Genomic DNA, 9902 nt, shown 5'->3' with positions numbered 1-9902 from the left:
TGGACTATATTGATGTAATAGATTGTTCCTAATTAATACATCCTTAATATATCTTTGCTAGTGGAATTTTTTCTTCAAATGTTTTTTCTTGATGCACATCTGCTATTATAAGTGTTTTATAGTTTTAATCTATTGGTTTTCTTTTTATGCATGCTTATCTATGTTAATTTAATTCCTATTTTCATGCTACTTTAATTTATTGACTAAATGTATTCACAATGTAAGTATTTGTGTTTCCATTGACTGTAGTTTACCTTATTTCGTAATCTGTGTGGATTAAAAAAAAGACATTGTTTCTCATTTGAAACCATCTAGGAATGTGGATGAGTTCTTGTTGAAAAGAGAAGGAAATGGGATGTAATAAGTAACTAAATATATATAAATAATATAATTCAATCATAAGTCATAATCAACAAAGATGTTGGTTTTCTTGAATATGAAGAATGGGTTTAGAGTGGAAACTTATAATAGATAAAAAAAACTTGGGATTTTCCACAATCTAAGGATAAATTTTGTTGGTCATTTGGTAGAATGGATTATGTGTTGCATTGATGTTTTGTCATTGATGTCAACACTAGCTATTTGAATGCTTTACCGGCACCCTTATGGTCCTGATAAGATGAGTGATTTCTGGTTGACTTTGATCTAGCATGATCCGGTAGACTCTGATATAATCTGGTGATGGAATTGGCTTGTTCATGATACTCATACTCATATTTGGTCAGTTGGTTTTGGTCTAGTGATTGGATGCTATCCTGCTTGCTTAGAAGATTGGTTTCTGGTTCCAGCGAGGGTTTCACCGACAGACCTTTTGGCGGAATTTTTTTGATGAATTGCATAAGTTGTGTTGGTGCATCTTCTGATGGAGTTTCAGGGTGTTGTTGGTAATCATGTTCGAGACTTGGCAGGTGGATATCATTGCTGAAGTGTGTGGACCTATACTTGGTCCCGGTTGATCTAGGTTATAGACCGACAGTAATGTAACATTTGGATAGGACATATTGTTGTATTTTCTAGGATGTCTTATGTGTTGTTATTACTTGTTTGTTCTAAGGCCGACATGGTTTGTAATTATGTAATCGGTTTATTGTCTAGTGGTTGGCTTGATTGTTTATGGTCGAGGGTTTGTATAAATAGATGTAAGATCTCATTGTAGATCATCATGGTAAATGTAAGAGGTCATGGTCAAGGAATGTAATGTGCAAATAATGTAATATCATTCAGGCAAAGGAGTTGGTCGATCATTGGAGATCGAATTGGGTATGTGTAAGAGGATTTAGTCCTCCAGCATTGAGCTTAACCAGAACTATACTCAGGCATAGGAGATGCTATCTTTTGCAATTCAACACTTCTCCAGATTGTAGTCTAGATTTGTATGTAGTCAATGAGACTCCTTTTGTGATGAGAAGTGTTCTCTAGCCTGTTAGCATTCTTGCAAGTGCAGACCCCTTTATTTTAATTCACATACTTATTGCAAAAGTATTATCTGACTGTGGGTAGGCTTTCCACCATGGTTTTTCCCTTTAGTGGGTTTTCCATGTACAAATCTTGGTGTCATGTGGATGGTATTTATTCTATGATTATTGTTTATGCTTAATTGGATTAACTGCTATTCCAGTATTATTGTTTTGGGTTCTAGTATTAAAGTTTAAATTGCTAATGCTTATGGTAATCTGTGACAACTAATTCACCCCCCTCCCCTCTCAGTTGTCTTTCGATTATCTAAACTATCTAACAATTGGTCTCAGAGCTTTGGTCCTCTCTGTAGAAAGCTTAATCACTTGAGGAAGATCCTATGGTGACTAACAGTTCAAGTTCATCCAATTCTTCTAGAGCTATCTTTCGAATGGATATACCAAGGCTTGAAGGAACAAAATACACAGTATAGAATATTTGAATGGAGACTCATCTAAGATGTCTTGGCAAGGATATTTGGGAGATCACATAGAATGGTGTCACACCCTTTAATAAGGATCTGACAATCCTCCTTCGGCTAACTTGGACAAGGAGCTTGAGAATGATGGTAGAGAAATAGAAGCCCTCTTGTGTGCACTTTCTGATAAGAAAATAATGGGATTAACAGACAAATCATCTGGAAAGGCTATATGGGATAAGTTACAGACTCTTAATGAAGGTGACCCTACAGTGAAGATTGCTAAACTTGATGGTTATCGAGTGAGATATTAAAACCTAAAAATGGAACAAGATGAAAGATTACTGCATTCATGGAAAGGGTTAATGAGATTGTTATGGGAATTAAATGTTGTGGTGGAACTCTGAGTGAAGATGAAATTGTTTTAAAGTTCTGAGAGCCCTACCATTAGCTTACAAAATGAAGGCTACTACTATCAATGAGTTGAGAACAACAGCTAATACATCTGTCAACATAGATACTTTGGTTGGGAAACTATCTTCTTTTGAGATTGAGGAATTTGGACCTTTTGGAGCTGTGAAGACTAAACTTGCTTTTCATGCATCTACATTTGCAATCGGTAAGAAAGACTGGAAATCTTTATATGCAAAATAATTAGAATATGTGAAGAGAGAAGATGATGAGTTTGAGCAACTTGAAGCACTATTTGCTAGAAGAGTACCGAAAGGACCGGTAGGAAGTAAGTATGAAGGAAAAGAACCTTTTAAATGTTTTGCATGCAATAAGATTGGTCATTTTGCATCTAGATGTCCTGAAAGGAATTCAAGATTTGAAGAAAGAGTTAAAAGATCATTTAAGCCTAACCCTAGATATCAGAACAAGTATAGATTCAAGAAAAACAGAGATAAATCATGTTACATAGCAGATGAGGAAGGCATTACTGATTCAGATGATGAACCAGTAGAAGACTCTGCTAGTGGATCTGGCAATAGGAAGAAATGGGTATTCCTAGCTATCAAGGAAGATGATCTGGCACAGGAAGAGAAGGCACTTGTTGCTAAAATTGAGGACAAGGATGAATGGGTAATTGATAGTGGTTGTTCACATCATATGATTGGAGATAAAGGTAAGTTTCTGTCTTTGCAAGAATTTGATGGTGTACTAGTTATATTTGGATATAACAAGGCATGTATGATCAAGGGAAAAAGGAACTATATCATTGGATGGTACGAACGATACTGGCAATGTTTATTATGTTGAAGGTTTGAAGCATAATCTTTTGAGTGTAGGACAATTGGTAGATAAGGGATTTCAATTACAGTTCAAGAATAGAAAATGCAAAATCATTAATAGATCTAGCTTGGAGATTGCAACTGGTACATAGATGAAAGGTAACATATTTCATTTGAACTCTGGTGAGAAGACATGTTGGATTACACAGATTGATGAGAGTTGACTATGGCATAAAAGGTTGTGTCATGTGAATTTTGATTGCATTGTGAAGATCAGTTCAACTAAGGCTGTTAGGGATATACTGAAGATTATGAAGCCCTATAATCCAGTATGTAAAGAATGTCAAATGGGTAAATAGGTCAGAACCTCTTTTAGGAGTATACAAGATAAATCAAATGATGTTCTTGATCTTATTAATACTGATGTGTGTGGCCCTACTAGAGTTAAAATTTTTCATGTTGATAGATATTTCATGCTAATCATTGATGATTATTCTAGAATGATGTGGGTTACCTTTTTGAGAGAAAAAATTTGAAGCATTTGAAAAGTTTAAAATCTTTAAGGCTAAAGTGGAAACTGAGACAGGATTGAAGATTAAATGTTTGAGATCAGATCATGGTAGAGAATTTACATCTGGTGAGTTTAATAACTTTTGTGACAAGCATGGTATCAAAAGATAATTTTCTTCTCCCCAGACACCTCAACAGAATGGAGTTGTGGAAAGGAAAAACAAAACTATCTTGGATGTTGCTAGAACAATGATGATGGAAGCTAACCTACCTCATATCTATTAGAGAGAAGTAGTGAGTACAATAGTTTACACATTCAATAGAGTACATATCAATGGAGAAACTAGTAAGACACCTTATGAATTATGGTTTGGCAATACACATATAGTTAAGTATTTCAGAATTTTTGGTAGTAAATGTTATATCATGAGAGATGATACTATTAGTAAATTTGATCCTAGATGTGATGAAGCAAATTTCTTGGTTATTCTAATGAAAGCAAGGCATATAGATGTTATAACAAGAGATTGTAGAGAATTATAGAGAGTGATAATGTCAAAGTACATGAGTTGAGAAATGATGTATGATGAAAGAATAAGTATCCGGTAGAATACTGAGAGGGGGGGTGAATTAGTATATTGAAAAACTGATACAAAGTTCCCAAAATCAAACTCAGTCACACAAAGTAAACATATCTCAGTCAAGATCAATATCCATAAGAATACTTGACATCAACCAGTTTGATTGTTATGACAACTTAACAGTAAACAACTTCAATCTTGTAAACATCAACAATGCTTAATATTAACTCAAAATATTCATCTCTCAATGCTTCAGTTATCATGCCTTATCAGAAATTAATCAAATCAACAAATAAGATCATAACCACAAAAACATTCACCACTTGACACAAATGTTTATACGTGGAAAACCCAAATAGGTAAAAAACATGGTGAGATGAGACTCACAAGGATAGATATCTAAACTCTTCTGAAGTTCACCCTGTTAGGAGCCAAGCCTATTAAAGCTTTACAATAAGTCCTATTAAGAACTAATTTCGGTTAGGGATCACCTAGTTAAGGGATTTACAAATATGCCTTGATGAAAAGCACAATACCATGTTAGGAGTAACCTCTCTAGAGATTGAAGAATCCAAGCTAATGGACCACCTTGCTAGAGGATTTAAAGAGTAACCAAGCTTGTTAGAGCTTACCCAGTTAAGGGATTTCACTTCTGCTGTAATTGTTAGAAAACAACAAGTTTTCTTCTTTTAATAGCACTGCATTTGCTTGATCATATCCTTCTAAGATTCAATCTTCCTTCACTCAAAGTGCAGATCCATTCACTAGTTAGGCAACAACACACTCAATAGGTTTCTATCAATCTTGCCAACAACCTTTACAAACAACTTCATCGACCTTAAATACAAATCAATTAGGTCAGTAACACAACAAAACCTAATTCTCATCATCGATATTACAAACAAGTCGATACAATCTTGACCATTAGAAATCATGACAATCTCTTCACATTCTTCAAGAAAATTTCAACCACTCCATGATCACCGCTTCATTAGACTTTGTAACTCATCAAGAGTTGTGCATTAGATGCAATCCACTTTTCTCCTTCCCTAGACAATAACAAACACACCAAAATAATTTGAACTTATCCTCATACAATGATCACATGTGTCTCCATCATTACTGCTCATCAGATAATAAACCAACAAACTTGATCGGTTAGGGTTTAACAACTGATAGGGTTTACCAATTACATTGCATAGAAAGGTTTAACCCTTTACACCGGTTCAACTCACAAACTTTACATACCGGTTTACAACATCTTCCAAAAATCTCTTCTTACCGGTTACTAGCCAATATAAAAAACAACAATATCAACAATAACATGAATACCATTATCGGTTCAATTGACATCAATAACAACATATCATTAATGCAATCTATATGCAAAATGCCAACAAACTCAAAATGCCAACAATCTCCCCCTTTGGCATTGATGGCAATACAAATATCAATGCCTCTAATTGTTGCTAAGATTGGTGAATAGGAATCCTAGTTTACATTACCAAGTATTCACCTTGCTCTGTCTATCTTCAACCTGCCACTGGTTCACCAAATCAGACACATAATTCTTCTCCTTAATTACATAATTCTTCTCCTCCTTTGGCAGTAATGCCAAAGTGAAAGTAAAAACATGTAATTTTTCTCTCACTATGCATCAACTTCTGCAACTTGATGCTCCCCCTGTGGAAAAAATCCACTTCTTCATTAATCCATATAAAATTTTGCAAGTGGTTCAAGGACTGATGTAATCAGCATCATGCTCAACTAACTTCATGAAGAGGGACAACCCCCAATTGAATTCTAAGATACTTGAAAGTGGTCTTAGGCAGAGGTTTGGTAAAGATATATGTGAGCTGCTCCTTGGTAGAAACATGCTCCAAGATAACATCTTTACTTTGAACTATTTCCCTCAGGAAGTGATACTTCAATTCAATGTGCTTAGTCCTTGCGTGAAAAACAAGACAATTGGAAATGTTTATTGTACTTGTATTATCACATAAAATCTTTATTGGTTCTGAGATTTGCATCTTCAAACCTTCCAAAATGTGCCTCATCCACATAGCTTGTGTGCAATTCATATAAGTTGCTACACACTCAACTTCAGCAATAGATTGTGAAGTACAACTCTGCTTTTTACTACTCCATGAAACTAGCCTTCCTCCTAGAAAGAATGTTGCACCGGTAGTACTCTTACTGTCATCAATATTTCTTTCCCAATCAGCATCTATGTATGCCTTCAAGTCAAAATTTCCACCATATGGATACCATAACCCATAGTCAATAGTACCTTTCAGATATCTAAGAATTCTCTTGGTTGCCATCAGATGTACTTCCTTTGGATTCTTCTAAAATCTAGCAACAGTACCAACTGCATGGGCAATATCTGATCGACTATGAACAACATAGTATAATTTTCCAATCATTGATCTATATTCCTTTTCATCTACAGACTTAGATGCATCTTCTTTGGACAATTTATAACCTGTAACCATTGGGGTTCCAACTGGTTTGCAGTCACTCATACTGAAAGTCTTCAAAACCTCTTTCACATACTTCGATTGAGTAATGAAAATACCATTCTTCATCTGTTGTATCTGTAAGCCTATGAATTTTTTATTTCCCCTACTAATGACATAACAAGTTCATTCTTCATTTCATCTGCAAAACAATTACTCATGTCATCATTACCTCCAAATATAATGTCATCAACAAATACTTCACTAACCAATATTTCATCTCCTTCAAACTTGAGATAAATTTTGTTGTCATCACTGATTCTACAAAAACCTATCTTCATCAGATGGGTATGAAGCCATTCATACCATGCTCTAGATGCCTACTTTAATCCACACAAAGCTTTATGCAATTTGCATACCATGTCTTCCTTATTTGTCAATGCATAACCATCAGGCTGCTCTATATAGACCTTTTCTTCCAATATCCCATTTAGAAATGCAGACTTGACATCCATCTGGTATACCTTGAACTTCTCATGAGCTACAAATGCAAGTAATGTTCTGACACCTTCTAGTCTTGCTACTGGTGCAAACATTTCTCCATAATCTTCTCCTTCTTCTTGCACATAACCTTTGCATACTAATCTTGCCTTGTTGCGAACTACAACACCATCTTCATTTAACTTGTTTCTAAACACCCATTTAGTACCTATAACATTCTTGTTTACCGGTCGAGGTACCAGGGTCCAAGTGTTGTTCTTATCAATTTGATCCAACTCCTCCTCCATAGCTTTCACCCAATGATCATCACCAAATGCCTCCTTAGCACTTCTAGGTTCAAAGGTGGAGATCATGCAAGAGTTCTCTCTTATTCTCCTTCTAGTTAGTACACCGACATCCTTATCCCCAATTTTCTATTCAGGACTGTGATTCGGTCTCACATACCTAGGAATAACATGATCATTCTCTTCGAGTTCAACTTATTCATTATCCTATTCCTCTAGATTTATTTGTTCCGATTGAACAAGTACATCAGGATTTGCTTTACCGGTTTCTGATTTAACAGTTTCAGGTTCCAAAAGCAAAATGCAAGGATCTTCATCCTTCTTCTCAGAACTGGTTCCTTCTGAAACTTCAAGACATTCATCTACATGAACATCAACACTCTCAACAATTTTCTATGTCCGGTTGTTGAAGCATTTATAGGCCTTACTCTTGGTGGAATAGCCAAGAAATATACCTTCATCACTTCAAACTTTCTTATGTAATCACCTCTTCTAATAAAACATTTTATTCCAAATATATTAAAATAGCTAACATCAGGTGATCTCACATACCAGTATTCATATGGGGTCTTATCCTTACCTCTTTTCACCAGAACTTCGGTTCATTATGTAGACAGTTGTACTTACAGCTTCTTTCCAAAATCTTTTAGCTACACCTCCTTGTATCAACATAGTCCTAGCAGCTTCAACCATTGACCGGTTGTTTCTCTCTACTATACCATTCTGTTGTGGTGTCCTTGGTGCAGAAAGTTGCCACTTGATACCATTATCATCACAATACTTAGTGAACTCCACGGAAGTGAATTCGCTGCCTTGATATGTTCTCAGACATTTTATCTTTTTTCCACTCTCTTTCTCAGCTAAGGCTTTGAATGCCTTGAATTTACCAAAAGCTTCATTCTTATCCTTCAAGAATGTGACCCACATCATCTTTGAACAGTCATCAATGAAGATCATGAAATATCTGTCACCTTTAATGTTTCTTGTTCTTATTGGTCCACATAGATCTGTATGAACCAAATCTAACAAGTGCTTTCCTGAAAAGGACTTGCTCTTGAAAGTTGAAGAATTCATCTTTCCTAGCAGACATTCTTTACAAAGAGCATTAACCAGTTTGTCTAGCTGATGTAGACCTCTTACTATCTTAGACTTGCTTACTTTAACAATATTGTCAAAATTTATATGACAAAATCTCCTATGCCAAAGCCAGCTATCATTTATTTTTGCAATCAAACAGTTGCTAACTTTAGGATTAAGATGAAATAGATTACCTCTGGTATGTTCCCAATTGCAATCAATTCACCTTTGTTATCAAAGATTTTGTAAATGCCATTTCTAAACTCTAGTGGGTATCCTTTGTCATTAAGTTGTGCCACACTTAAAAGATTGTTCTTTAGGCCTTCAACCCAATAGACATCATCATCACTGCTCTTCCCATTAAGAGAAATAACTCCCTTACCTTTAACCATACAGGGTGAGTCATTGCCAAATCTGACAACACTGCCATCAAATTCCTTCAGGGAAAGAAATGTGCTCCAATCACTAGTCATGTGATGTGAACAACCACTATCAATGATCCAATCATCAGAGTTATCCATCCTAGATACTAGTGCCTTTTGATCTGATATTTCTTCCTGAATAGCTACAAACACAATATCTTCACTAGCATCATCATCAGATTCTTCATCAGTAATACCACTATCAATAGCTACAAGACAATATCTCTTGCCTTTACCCTTATACTTCTTAAATTTATCTCTCTTGTATTCATTTTCACCATTAGGGCAATTAGCTTCTATATGACCAATCTTGTTGCATGCAAAACATTTTAGAGGTAGGTTACCTCTATATTTACCAGTGCCTCTAAGCAATCATTTTTCCAACAATGCTTCAAGTTCCACTAGGTTGTCTTCATCATCAACATCTCTGTTGGATCTAGATTCATAACCATGGTCAATATCTCTACTTCTTCTCATAGATGGGTTAGAGATAGAAGCTTTGAATGCAGATTTAGATTTTTGTACACTACAATCATAGCCATTTAATTCAAAGGCGATAAGTTTTCCAATAATAGAGTCAAGAGTTACCTTTGTCTTGCCAATGGATTTCAGCTCCTTAATAGCTGCAACTCGGATAACATAGACTGGTAGCAGGGTTCTCAGTACCTTACTGATTACTTTGGCATCTTCCACTTTCCCTCTTGCACTCTTTATCTCACCAACTATCTCTTTAATCCTTTGACCATACTAGTAGATATTCTCACCTTTAGACATTCTCATGTTGTCAAACTTTCCTCTTAAACTCTCCTCTTTGGCAATCTAGCATGTTCATCACCGCTACAAATCTCTTCAAGTTTTTTCCATACTTCAGATGCAGTTTCAAGACCATGAACATCTACATATTCAACATCAGATAGGGAAATGATAATAGCCTCTAATGCTTGGTGATTTTCCTGTTGTTCT

The sequence above is a fragment of the Cryptomeria japonica genome, chromosome 3 (assembly GCF_030272615.1).
Source record: "Cryptomeria japonica chromosome 3, Sugi_1.0, whole genome shotgun sequence".
Taxonomy (NCBI): domain Eukaryota; kingdom Viridiplantae; phylum Streptophyta; class Pinopsida; order Cupressales; family Cupressaceae; genus Cryptomeria; species Cryptomeria japonica.
Note: the sequence above shows the minus strand (reverse complement) of the source record.